General features: G+C 37.5%; 1 protein-coding gene across 3 annotated transcripts in view; it reads left to right on the top strand.

Annotated features, from left to right (window-relative positions):
- The window catches only part of GMDS (GDP-mannose 4,6-dehydratase), a 627,567-nt gene that overhangs the window by 301,790 nt on the left and 311,069 nt on the right, over positions 1–14,708 (top strand). The gene's annotated exons all lie outside the window — the stretch shown is intronic.

Consider the following 14,708-nt stretch of genomic DNA (forward strand, 5'->3'; position numbering starts at 1 on the left):
AAGAGGGGGTTGTGATCAGATTTTCATTTAGGAACTGTAAGTTTTTAAAACAGACTTCTCTCAAAGCAAGAAGAGCATCTGGTAGGAGGGCTAAATGAAATCTTTCACTGAGTTGGACTTGTGCATCTGTGGGGAATCTAGGTTTAGAAATGTCAAAACTCACACTAGGCTTGAGCGAAATAAGTAGAGTTAGATGGCAGGTTGGGTGTATATTACCCAACTGTGGGAATGACAGAGATGTATCTGGCCTGACCTTAGTGACAATTGGAACCAGAAGTCATATATCTTCAGGGTGCTCTCTCTTTGTCTCTTGTCTCCATTTTTCTTTGTCTTGGTTTTGTCTTTTTAAACCACTTTCTTCTATGAAACCAGAACTAGGGTCACTACCAGCTTTAGTCTCACTATGCTCCCTCAACTCTATTTAGAAAAGGCCAAGGGAAGGAGTCTAATTGGCCTGCCATGATGGGGTGCCTGTCCCTCAACCAGTCACTGTAGCTGTGGTTCTTTGGGTCAGCGTGGGTTCCGTTCATGCTTTTGAATAAGTCAGTGCAGTCAGAAAGGCAGAGTCAGTCCACTGCCATTAGGACCAGGCAAAGAAGGAAGGAACACAAAAATGTCCTTCAGGGGCATCTACAAATTAGGCAGCCATCACTATCATGGTCTACTAGAGGCTTGATTTGGAAGTTCTGTAGGAATGTCTGGGAAGTAGAAGCAGTAGGAGTTGGGCAGTTGACTGGCAGATGTGAATGAGAAAGAGTCAAAGGGGATTCCCAAGTAGCTGGGTAGATAGCCCATTCATCAAGCAGTGACATCTAAAAAATCATGTCAGCTGAGGTAAAGGAGACTAGAGTGAGATAAAGGTTATATCCCCTGAGGTGAGTAGGAGGAAAGCCGGATGGAGACTTGCAGATCACATAAAATGATTACCAGCCAGGCAGCAGGAGCTTAGCTTGAGTTGGAGAGCATAATTAGAATAGGTGTGTTCTCCCACAGCACTCAGGCCACAACATAGGAGGAAAGACATTGATATTGATATGAGGTTTTGCAGAGTATGTGAAGTGGAACAGCCAGGAGAGCAAAGGAATTAAGGGTATTAGCAAGAAAATGGTCAAAGTGATGGCTCATTATATGAAAAAGAAGGAAATAAAGACCAAGGAATCTGCATGAACAAGAGACTGGGAGTTCTGTATGCTTGGACAACTGGTATAATGCTGCTGTGAGGATGGACATTGTGGACAGGAGGATAAATCATATAGCAGAGGGAAGTGTTTGTTTAAGATTTGAGAGGGAAATAGAAGCCCTCAGAGGGAACATCTGCACATTTTTTAATCTGAATTTTTTTTCTTTCTACCCTCTCTCCTATGCCCGTGGATGGGCTGTCTGGAGAACTCAACATTCGTCCACTAGGCCCTGTTTGTAATCACCAACCCAAAGGTGTGACACCAGTAATTTTCACCTCTCTCCTGGATCATTTCTATTTCTCCCTCATCACTAGATCTCTCCCTTCAAATGTTACTTTTTCTCCCATCTTGAAATAAAATTTTCTCTCCTCCATTCTGTCTTTAACCCTCTCACCCATCAGATTTCTGACTACATTCCTCTGAGGCTCTCTGATCAGGGTCGCCAGTCACCTTGAGTCTGCCATACCCATTGGTCATTTTTCCATCTGTCCCCTGTCTTCCTCCCTGACCTACAGTCGTGGTGATTAACAACCTCCTGGGCACGCGCTTTCCAGACTTTCCGGATTCTTCCCTGCTCTTGTTTTCCTTCAGCCTCACTGCTTCCTCCTCATCTGTTTGACCTCTAAATGTTGTAGTGTCAGTGGATTCGGTTCTTGGACCATTTCTGTTTTCTTGCTCACTTCCCTCTCTTGGTGGTCTCAGCCGGTTTCAGGACTTGAAATACCATCCACACATCAATGGTTCCCAAATGTGTGCTTTCACCTAGACCCTCCTCAGGAGGCCAGACTCATATATTCACTTTGACTTTAGATGAAGACTCACCCTGTCTCATCATGATTTAAATATTTCATGTTTATTAGTTCTCTGATAGTTTCGTCAGTGTATCAAATGAATGGAGAGACTTAAAATAACACAGTGTATCTGTGGGTAAGGTTAGCGTTTATATATAAATTTGTTTTAATTTTGTGGGATTTTGTCTTTGTCCGGATTCGTTTGTTTGACTAAGGCAGTGATTCTCAAGGAGGGGGGCAGTTTGTTTCCCCAGGGGACATTTGGCAATGTCTGGAGACATTTTTGGTTGCCACTGCTGAGAAGGGGGTGCTACTAGCATCTCTTGGGTAACAGCCAGGAATGCTGCTAAACACTCTGCAATGTACAGGTCAGCCCCAAATGTCAATAGTGCTAAAGCTGAGAAACCCTGAAAATGAAGATTTGTGAATTTGAATCATCTTAATCTCGGTAGAAAAGGCATTGAACATTTGATGCAAAGAGCAAAGTAGCTTGAATCTTTCTCTTTAAACATATATTTATGAATAATTGCCAAAAGGTGGTAGCTATCCTCGACAAATGCACGTTGTGAATGGTCCTCTTGTAAGCCTGAGATTCCTTTAAGCATGCCTGTTGGATTTTGAGTACCTGCAGTTAAATAGTGTTGCTCTTGGCAGGACTTGGTGAGCAAATGAGGTATGAGCTCTCTGATCTCTGCAGTCTGCTCAGTCAGCCATGACCTTCCCAGTGTCTCTTCTTTCTACACCCTGTCTGCAGCGAGCCACGGCCCAGGCAGTTCCCAGTGGGGTGGCCAGAGACTACCACAGGGGGGGAATGCAGGGCCCCAGGGCGGAGGTTCATGAGGGGTTCAGGATAAATTGGAATGATTTCTGTTTTGCAATGAATAGCATCCAAACGGGCTTTGTACTTTATCTAACTCCAAAAAAATCTTTAAATCTACAGCTTTTGGATGAAGTACTGGGCAATGAAATAAAACTTTTCTTAGAGAAATTGTGGTTACTTCACATACTATTTGGATGCTGACAGGGATATATTTTGCATGTATTTATATGTATGTCTTCAGCATACATATTTGTGTATACATGTGCACGTACTAACAATGAAAATTGCCACACAATCACAGCTACTTTGCTTCTTGGGAGTTAGACAGTATAATGGCAGGGCCAGAATGAAGCAGTTTTGTTTAATGTGGTAAGCAGAATTATCCCTCATAGGAATTACTGTATCTCCCTCAATGTTTCTTCCCTTAGTTCTATTTGATCATCATAAAATGTCCATTGTTGTATTTTGTATGTTATAAAAACAAAAATAAAAACAAAACCTCTGTTTTGTACAGAGGGTAGTACATTGTGGTAAAGATGGTGATTTAACAGATGATCTAATTCTTTAATTGCAATAAGTATGCTGCTATTCATGTCTTAAAGTTTAATGCTGATAATTTATGATATATGTTATAAATTTTGTCAGTTCTTCTTTTCCTTAAAATTTTGGTTTAGAAGATATTTGACTATAAATATTATTGGTATATTTTACGGTATTATAGTAAAAAGTTTAACAAGGCATATGTGCGTATACATACTCACACATACATTGATGTAAGGATTAGATATAAGAACAAAGCCAGGAAATTAGGAATTTGGCTTTAGTTCTATATCTGAGCTGCCTCCTGTGTGTTGGTGCTGGAATGATCTCACAGCAGGTCTTAATCATCTGTTCTCACAGGAAGTGAGGCCCACTGTAAAGGGGAAGAACCACAAGACAAGACGATATTCTAGTTCAGAATTTCGTAAGGAAAAAAAAAAGCATATTTGCCTGTTGTGTGAAAAAAATTATTAAAAGTAATCATATTTGAGCCAAAGACATACATACATACATATTGAACAGGCATACTCCGTTTAAAAGAAAACATAAAAATAAATTTTTTCTGAATGTCTAGTATGAAAATAAAAATAAATATGTGTTGGGTGGAACAGTTATTTGCTTTGCATCCAGCTATACAGAGCAAATAATTTCTTTTAATATCTTTATTTCTCTAAATCTGTCTTCATCTTCCTGACAATTGCCTCCCAACTGTAGGTGGGGACCACTAGGGACCCCAAAGTGGTATCCAGTCCTGTTTACCTAGTTTTAATAGACCTTTAGGTAATGTCCAACCTCTTTAATTAGAAGGCTCAGTTTTGGCCTTAGACAGCAACAAACTAGAAGAGCAGAACCTTATTAACCTGGGCACAGTGGAAGGGGATGAAAGGTTGTAGAGGTTAGCATCTCCTGACTTCCATCAGAAACACACATAGACCCTCTCAGGAGGAAACAGTCATTCTCAGACATGTCCTCTGGTTTCCAGCAGATTAAGATTACTAAGTATGAACTCTGAGTGTCATCAAATGCACAAGGAAACAAGCTACCATCAGTCATATTCAGCAGGAGAAAAACAAGAAATTAGTCCCCCCAAGAACTTTAAATAGTGGCATTATCAAATTCAGAATATAAAATTACTAAGATATCTCTAGGTAAATAAATTGATAAATCATAAAAAATAAATAAGCAGCAACAGAATATAGAACTGCCCAGGCAGATTTGAAAAAGAACCAAAGAGAACTTTAGACATAAAAACAAAAATAATTATGGAAACAAAGAATTGTATGGCTGACTTTAAAATATTAGACTGCTGAAGGAAAATTAAATGGATCTCAGGAAATTACCCAGAACATTGCAGAGAAGGATAAAGAGGTGAAAATTATTAAAATAAATAAATAAACAAATAAAAGAAGGTGGAGAAGAAAGGAAAGAGGAAGAAGAGGAAGAAAGAAATTAAGATTTTGGAAGGCAAAATAAGAATGTCTAACATTCCTTCCCAGAAGCAAATAGTAAGAGAAAAGAAAACAGAATAGAGTGATGAAGAGGCAATATTGGAAGCGATGGTTACTGAGAGATTTCCAGACCTGCTATAAGAGACACTGTTAAGTGTTGTGTGCATCATGCAGAAAACGTATCTAGACACATTGAATTGAAATTCTGGGATACCAGAGGCAAAGAGAGAATCTTTAATGGGAGGAAGAAAGATGACCTACTAAGGAATAATAGAATGACCTCACACTTACCATAGCAAAAAATGGAAACCAGAAGACAATGGAATAATACCTCTAGCATGCTCAAAGAAAATAGTTTGCACCCTGCAGTTGTGAAATTAGCAAAATTATCTTTCAAATATGAGCCAATTTCTCTACATTAAAGGGATTTCAAAAGGATACATTTTCAAAAGAAAGGAAATTATGCCAGAAGGAAGATTCAAGAAGGAATGATGAAAAGGGAAATTGGTAAATATGGGAATATGCATGGCATTTCCAGTCCAAAATTATAAATAGATGTGTATTCTCTGAAGGAGAGACTCTGGGAGCTACTCAGATTAACTGAGGCAAACTTAAGAGTTACAATAGAGAAGAAACTTATTTTATCACCTTTAAATTAATCTTTTGCAACCAGATACTGTTTGTTGTGCTCATGAAAGATATATCATTCTCTTAAGATGTTATTAAAATAATATAACAGTGCTTGATTTATGTTTTATCATTTTCTCAAATATTCTAATCTGTGATCCTTATAGTGGATTGAGTGATCCCAAAAAGATCTGCCTACTTCTTAATTCCAGAAACTTGTGAATGTGATCTTATTTGGAAAAAGGGTCTTTACAGATATAATTAAATGAAGGATCTTGAGACGAGGAGATCATCCTGAATTACCAGGGTAAACTTTAAATTCAATGACAAGTGTTCTTATAAGAAACAGAAGAGGCAAAGACGTAGATGTACAGGAGAGGATGGTGTAAAGATGGAGGAAGAGATTGCAGCCAGAAGCCAAGAATCAAGAATGCCTGGAACCAGAAAGAGGCAAAGGAAGGTTTATCCCCTAGACTTCCCAGAAGGAACTTGGCCCTGTTCAATTCCAGACTTGTATTTCCAAAACTGTGAAAGAATAAATTTCAGTTGTTTTAAGCCCCCTAGTTTGTAGTAAATTGTTATGGCAGCCACAGGAAAGTCATACAGTCCCTAAAGGTTAAACTTTTCTCAAACAAAATAAAATGAAACAAACAAACAAACAAACAAAAACCAAATTCAATTAAAAATGTAATTGTCTGCTGTATTACAGTATTGAAGCCAGTTTCTCTAGGCATGCCATCTTCTTCCCTTGTTTGTCTTTGAGATGGCATCTGGCTATCTGGGACACAGATGTGGCTTATTTGACTTGGTGTTGACAAGGAGGCAACTGGAATCCTCAGGCCCACATGGTACGCTCGGCACACTGCTGATCTCAGTTGCAGAGCTGCTGATACAAGCCATTCCCTTGCCTAATGGCCAGGGAGGCGGCAGGCTTGGCTCTTTTTTGGTGTCTGCTGCTTATAAAATTCAGGGGCTTCTCTTTCCATAGGCTCCTGGAGTGAGTTAGCCTCATCCCATCCTTCATTGGCATGGTGGACTATTGACCCACTACATGTAAGATGTAGTCCATATCCTACGGGTTTTACCTCCAAGCCTCAACTACAGAGCATCCTCCCTCACCGCCTCCAGCCCACTCAGGGCTGCAGGGCAGGCCTGTTGGCTCTCACACCACTGCCCATGCCCTGTAAGAGAGCCTCATAATACTGCTTCATGTATCTTGATGCAGCTATCCCAGGTCAGTCTGGGTGGCATCCTAAGGAGATCTCTCCAGAGTCTCCAGCATGAAGTAGGTTGAAGTCTCCTCCTCTTGATGATTTCTTCAATATAATTTACTTGTTATCCCACAGAAGCTAGGTTGGAACATTGCCTCTGCTGGTGTCCTCCACTGCCCGGGGTGGCCTGGGCACCCCCCACCTGCTAGCTCTTTTCATCCTTTTTACAAGAACCACAGGCCACATGCCTGCCCATCAGAATGTGTGAGAAACTTTGGGTTGTGACCACTCTTGGTTTTTGATACACTAAACTTATTTAGAAAATTACTTTTCCATGACCTTATTTTCAAACTTACTCTCTTGTTACGGAATCCTATTTTGAATGATAGGGATGAATATTAACTCTTTCTTTTTGACTATTTGATACAGTTCTGTTCTTTCTCCAGACTTGGGCTAACTGTGGAGAAGGTCACATAAAGACAAATGTGGAAGAAAAAGATTTTACTATTTTAAAAGATTTATCACAGTAAAAATATCCAAGACAATAAACATTTATAGCTAATAGAAGTACTTTACAATGATATAGAGTTATACAGCCTTTAAACTAAGTATCTTACTAGGTCCTTAGAGTGGATTATTATCCCATTTTATAGATAAAGCAACTGAAAAGTTAAAATGCTTATTTAAGGTAATGGCACTTATAAAGGGAACAGAACTATTAATAACTCATAGAGTATATAACCCTACTTCCAGTGTTACACTTCCAAGGCCATGTCCTTTGCCTCAGCTCGGACATTAAAGCTAAAGCCCTCCTAGGAGGGCACTTTTTGGGATGAGCACTGGGTGTTGTATGGAAACCAATTTGACAGTAAATTTCATATATTAAAAAAAAAAAAAAAAAAAAACCTATTTCTAGGTCCTGAGGTGGTATTCCAGTCATGTTCTTAGCCCAGAGCCCTCAATGTCCACCCAGACATGTGCTTTGGAGCTTTCCCTTCACTTGAGTACTTTTTTGAGACTCAGCTTTGAATTTAAATTAATAATACTAATGCTTTATCCAGCATATCTTGGTGTTTTTTAATGTGGCAGTTTTTCTTATATGCAACATTGGCAAAACAGAAATTCTGTTCTTTTCATTCTATCTGTGCTAGAACTCATGATCTCAGACTTAGAACTAAGATTTGGACTAAAATTCATCTTAATTTTTTTTCTTATGGATATACATTTATGTGACCACTCTTTTTTTCTATGTTAATGAGTTTACATTGACAAAGTAACGTTCAGTGGTTTAAGAAATGTTTATTAGTGCTTTCATTGTGTGAGTCTGTACATTTGACTTTGACTATTTACCTCAATTCTCAACTTTAGATTTTCAAAATCAGAGAATTAAGAGACCTCGTCATAAAAGATGTAAGAAATATGAACTTTCATTCATGCTTAGTTATAGATACCACTAACATTGTAATGTAATAATTATCATAATAGCTAACATTTATTGAGAACTTGCTAATCATATCACCTTGATTTTCTCACTTAAACATCAAATCTACATGGTAAGTATTGTTATTATCCTTGTTTTACAAATGAGGACATGATGATACTAATTCCTTACATTTCAGTAATGATTATGTTCTACAGTGTTGTTTCAGATACAGGAACATTTGACATGGCACATATCACTATATTGATAGTTTACAGAACAGACTGTAACTTCAGAGCCGTTAAATGGTTTGTGCAAGATCACATAGCCAGTAGCTATCAGAGCTGGCCTTTGGTCAGTTCATTGGGCTAACTTTTCATTTCTTGACACTAAGGTCTTCTAGTTTAAGGCTCTTAGAAATCAAGTGTACATTTAAAATAATTACGAGAGGTCCATTATCCACGTGTTATAATGCACAACCACTTAAATAATCTCATCTGAGGAAGGATACCTCCTGCATTGCACTGTGGCTTAGTGAAATCAGCACAGGTGGGAAAGCAAGCCAGACAGGCTTGGATCAGGCTTACCTGCTTGTCCTGACTGTTGGGCAGTTTTGCTCAGCCTCTCTGCCTGTCTTTCTCCACCTGCACACTTGGGATGGTTTGTCAAAGTGGCCTCTAAGGTCTCATTCTAATATATAATTATTTTTATGGTTCTCTCCCAAAAACAGCAGGTGATAAGGAGTAAAAATGAAGAGAGCAAATTTAAAAAAATAATAATTTTAAGCCTCTCCAAAAACTAATTAGTGAAGCATATGATAACAACAATGTTTAAAATTAATCTGAAAATGAAATTAAAGAAAACAATTCCATTTACGATAACATCAAAGGAACAAATTTAACAAAATGAAAGCAAAACTTATTTTCTGGAAACTTCAAAACATCGCTGAAAGAAATTTCAAAAGGCCTAAGTAAATAGAAAGACATCCTGTGTTCATAAATTGGAAGACATGATATGGTTAAGATGACAGTATTCTTTCTTCATATTGTCCTGCAGATTCAACACAATCCCTATCAAAATCTCCAGTGGCTTTTTTTTTTTTTTTGCAGAAATTAACCAGCTGAATATAAAATTCACAAAGAAATTCAAGGGACTAAGAATAAGTAAAACAATGTTTAAAAAAAAACAAAGTCAGAAAACTCACACTTACTGATTTTAAAACTTACCATAAATCTAAAGTAATTAAGAATGTGGGATACTGTCATGAGGATAGATACGTAGATCAATGGAAAAGAATTGAAAGTCGGAAATAAACTCACACATTTACGATTAATTGATTTTTCACATAAGGTGCCAGGACAATACAAAGGAGGAAAAAATAACCTTTCTAATAGATGGGGCCAGGACAGCTGTATATCCACATACAAATGAATGGAGTTGAACCCTTTTCATCACACCATACACTAAAATTAACTGAAAAATTAATCAGAGGCCTAAATGTAAAAACAAAGTCTGTAAAAATTTACTTTAAAAAATACGAGAAAATCTTTATGATCTTGGGTTAGGCAAAGTCTTCTTGGATATGACACCTAAAGCTCGTATTACTCCAAAATAGACAAATTGGGCTTCATCAAAATTAAAAAACAAACAAAAACTTTTGCACTTCAAAGGACACCATTAAGAAAGTGAAAAGAGAAGCTATAGAATGTGAGAAAGTATTTGGAAATTATATATCTAATAAAGGACTTGGATCCAGAATATGTAAAAAAAAAAAAAAAAAAAAAAAAAAAAGTCTTACAACTCAATAGTAAAAACACAACCAACACAATTAAACAATGGGCAAAGGATCTGAATAGACATTTCTCCAAAGAAGGTATACAGATGGCCAATAGCATGTAAAAATACAGATGCCCAATCTCATTAGTCATCAGAGAAATGCAAATCAAAACCATGCTGAGATAACACTCACTATTCACTAGGAAGACTATTACCAGAAAAGATAAACTGTAACAAGTGTTGGGAAGGATGTGGAGAAATGAGAACCCAGTTTACTGCTGGTGTAAAATGGCAGATACTTTTGAGAACAGTTTGACATTTCCTCAGTAGGTTAAATGTAGAGTTGCCCTGTAACCCAGTAATTCCACCTGTAGGTGTATACCCAAGAGAAATGAAAACATGATGTCGGTACAAAAACTTCTACATAAGTGTTCATAAGCATTCGTCACAATCACCAAAAGATTGAAACAACCCAATGTGTACCTTCTGACTGATGAATGAATAATGTGGTATATCCACATAATAAAATATTATTTGGCCATAAAGAAAGAATGAAGTACTGATTTATGCTGTAACATAGATGAGCCTTGAAAATGTTCGCTAAAATGAAGCCAGTCACAAAAGACCAAAAATTAGTCTGTTTATATATGAAGTGTTCAGAATAAGCAAATCTGTAGTGACAGAGCAGATAAGTGGTTGCTTAGGGCAAGAGGCCTTTGGGGAAAATGAGAAGTGACTGCCTAAGTGTTTTTTGGGGGTGCTAAAATGTTCTGAAATGTTAGTAATGGTGGCTGTATACTTTGTAAATGTATTAAAAGCCATTCAATAATACACTTTAAATGAATGGGTTATATAGTATGTGAATTATATCTCAAGAAAGCTATTATAAAGAATAACATTAAGAAATTAATATTTGAAACTGTCCCATTTACAATTGCACCAAGAACCATAAAATACCTAGGAATAAACCTAACCAAAGATGTAAAAGATCATTATGATGAAAATTATAGAAAGGTTATGAAGGAAATAGAAGACACAAAGAAATGGAAAAACATTCCATGCTCATGGATTGGAAGAATAAATATTATTAAAATGTCAATACTACCCAAAGCTATGTATACATTCAATGCAATCCCAATCAGAATTGTACCGGCATTCTTCTCAAAGCTAGAACAATCCTAAAATTTGTATGGAACCACAAAAGACCCCAAATAGCCAAAGTTATATTGAAGAAGAAAACCAAAGTGGGAGGCATCACAATCCCAGACTTTAGCCTGTATTACAAAGCTGTAATCATCAAGACAGTATGGTACTGGCATAAAAACAGACACATAGACCAATGGAATAGAATAGAGACCCCAGAATTGGACCCACAAATGTATGGCCAACTGATCTTTGACAAAACAGGAAAAGAATATCCAAGGGAAGAAAGTCTCTTTAGCAAATGGTGCTGGGAGAACTGGACAGCAACATGCAGAAGAATGAAACTAGACCACTTCCTTATATCATACACAAAAGTAAACTCAAAATGGATGAAAAGCCTAAATGTGAGACAGGAAACCATCAAAACCTTAGAGGAGAAAGCAGTCAACAACCTCTTTGACCTCAGCCACAGCAATTTCTTACTCAACACATCTCCAAAGGCAAGGGAATTAAAAGCAAAAAGGAACTATTGGGACCTCATCAAGATAAAACATTTCTGCACTTCACAGGAAACAATCAACAAAATTAAAAGGCAACCAACAGAATGGGAAAAGATATTTGCAAATGACATATCAGATAAAGGGTTAGTATCCAAAATTTATAAAGAACTTACTAAACTCAACACCGGAAAAGCAAATAATCCTGTGAAGAAATGGGCAGAAGACATGAATAGACACTTTTCCAGAAAAGACATCCAGATGGCCAACAGACACATGAAACGATGCTCAACATCACTCATCATCATGGAAATACAAATCAAAACCACAGAGATACCACCTCACACTGGTCAGAGTGGCTAAAATGAACAAATCAGGAAACCTCAGTTGCTGGCGAGGATGTGGAGAAACGGGAACCCTCTTGCACTGTTGGTGGGAATGCAAACTGGTGCAGCTGCTCTGGAAAACAGTGTGGAGATTCCTAAAAAAATTAAAAATAGAACTATCCTATGACCCAACAATAGCAGTACTAGGAATTTACCCAAGGGATACAGGAATGCTAATGCATCGGGGCACATGTACCCTAATGTTTAAAGCAGCACTTTAAACAATAGCCAAATCATGGAGAGAGCCTAAATGTCCATCAACTGATGAATGGATAAAGAAGATGGGGTTTATATACACAATGGAATACTACTTGGCAATGAGAAAGAATGAAATCATGCCATTTGCAATAACATGGGTGGGACTGGAAGGTATTATGGTGACTGAAATAAGTCAGTCAGAGGAGGACAGATATCATATGTTTTCACTCATATGTGGAACTTGAGAAACTTAACAGAAGACCATGGGGGAAGGCAGGGAGAAAAATAGATAGAGAGAGGAAGGCAAACCACAAGAAATCTTAAATACAGAGAACAAACTGAAGGTGATGGGGGTGGGAGAGAGGAAAAATGGGTGATGGGCATTGAGCAGGGCACTCCACAGTTGGGATGTGCACTGGGTGTTGTATGTAAGCCAGTTTAACAATAAATCATATTTAAAAATTACATTTTGAGAACTACATATTCAAATAGACTTGACCATTATCCAAGACAACTTTTGGATGCAGATAAGGAAGGTTCCACATCTCCTAGCAAGACATTCTGTCCCGTCAAGGAGGGAACCTGGGCTTTATAATTTTACAGTCACTGATGTAAATCTGTTTTAAAATGGTCAGTTTGCATAGGTTCTTTGAATCTCAGTTTCTTCGCCTACAAAATGGGGGTAATGACAGTTCTTAGTTCTCGGGTTTGTCTGAAAACTAAATGAGTTTTTTCATCTAAAGAGCTCAGTGCGGTGCTAAAAGTGATAGCCATTGTTAGAGGTCTTGAGGTCATGATCATTGCAGGCTTGTGATAAGGATTTAAAGACAGGCCTGCTGGAAACCCCTGCACTGCCTTTGCATGTGCCTGGAGCACTGTCCTTGTCTCACAGCTAATTAGTTGCTTCATGACCTCATGAGGAGACTCCATGCAGGCTGCTTCTCTGGTGGGTGTTTCCTGACCACATCCAGCTACTGAGTTACCAGATTTGACTGTTTTTGTTCTTGCAAATCTGTCATCTCACTTCTGGCAGCACTGATTTGTCTATCTTACCCTCTCTCTACTACTTTGAGTAGCTGCTACTGCATCACTCCCAAGTTCCCCAGCTCAGTGCTTAGTGCTTGATACGTACTCAGTTAATACTATTTGAAAGAATAAATAGGGAAGGACAGGACCTAGATGCATTGAACATGGTCACATGCTTCCATTTGACCCCTAAACATTTGCTTACTAGTAAAGAGAATAATCTGAACTATTTTTTGTTGGGAACTTTATTTAGTGATATGGCATCACTAGTTTATCTAGTATATTTGTAATGATAGTATAGTCCTGATATTAAAAGAAAAAGGCAGACATCAAGAAATCTACATTTAATTATAAATTTAATTTTATTTGTTACAAGTCAGTGGAGAATAAAAGATTGTTAATGGGTAGCAGATTGAGAAGGATTGCACCTATTTAATATTTCTTCATTTTGAAAGTCTGGTTTTTGAAGGAGCTCTGTTTTATAAACTGCCATGGAAAGTTGAAACTTTGGATTTATTAATGTACTCTATGAGCTGCTAAGAAAAACTGAAAATTTAGATTTCCATAGAAATCCCATTGTCATCTTTAATGATGGCATTGGTATAAATGCATATACCAAATTTTTGTAGTCAGTGATCTAGTATATGTTGGCACTTGCCCTGGGCCATGTTCTTGCCAAAATTTAGTAAACCTATTTAGAAAAATTCCCCTTATCACTGTGCCAGTTTCTCTAGAAACCAAAAGCTTTCATCATAACTAACCTCCCTGCTTAATCTGCAAAAGAACAAAGCTAAAGTTATTGAAATGTGACAAATTGTGATAGTAATCTATCTAAACTGTATGAAGCCATCATTGACTTTATGTGTATTATTACCTTGAGAATTTGGTGCTTTGTGCTAACCTTACCTAGAAACAGAGCCATGGGTAAAATCATCTCCAAAGTGTCTTTTATTTTGTCCTTCTCTATAATCTTTTAAAAAGTAGAACCTTTCATTAAGACCAGAGAACATAAAACAATTTCAGTTCTTTCTTCAATTCATGGCACCTTTCCTCCAATCATTTCAAAATATTTATGCAGAATTCAGGAGCCCATTTCTGTAGATAGCACTTAAGTGAATTTGGAAGGTGGCATTTCAGTAAGTATAGTAGAGAGAAACTTTTGAGTTGGAACTGTGTCATAATTTATAACTGGATAGGTTTGCAAGTTTCCAAAGAAGAATGATCACCACTTATTGGCAACCCAAATGCATTTCTTGTTTGTTTCCTGTAACTGGTTATAGCCTGTGAGCTACTCCTCTCCCTTTCCCCATGAGCTCCAAAATAGCTTTATTAATAGGAACATACGTTGTTTATGTTCTTAAAAAAAATCAGGGTGGTCTTAGATGTCTGTCTTCCATTCTGGCATTTCCCTTTGTACAACCCTTTTGAATTTTCTGTTTAAAAACTGGCATTCCAATAGCTTTTCTTTGGCCTAATGCCTGGGTCACATATTGCAGCAGCAAATTAGGAATGTTAAGACGTCCCCCAAAGAAAAATGTTTGTTATGAAAGTAGAGCTGATGTGACACATAGAATTAGAGCTTCTTAACTTATCTAAATGACAGTTAGTGATCATTTTCTTTCATTCTTATTTTAAAGGAGGGGG

Source organism: Panthera onca, chromosome B2 (genome assembly GCF_046562875.1).
Source record: "Panthera onca isolate mPanOnc1 chromosome B2, mPanOnc1 haplotype 2, whole genome shotgun sequence".
NCBI lineage: Eukaryota > Metazoa > Chordata > Mammalia > Carnivora > Felidae > Panthera > Panthera onca.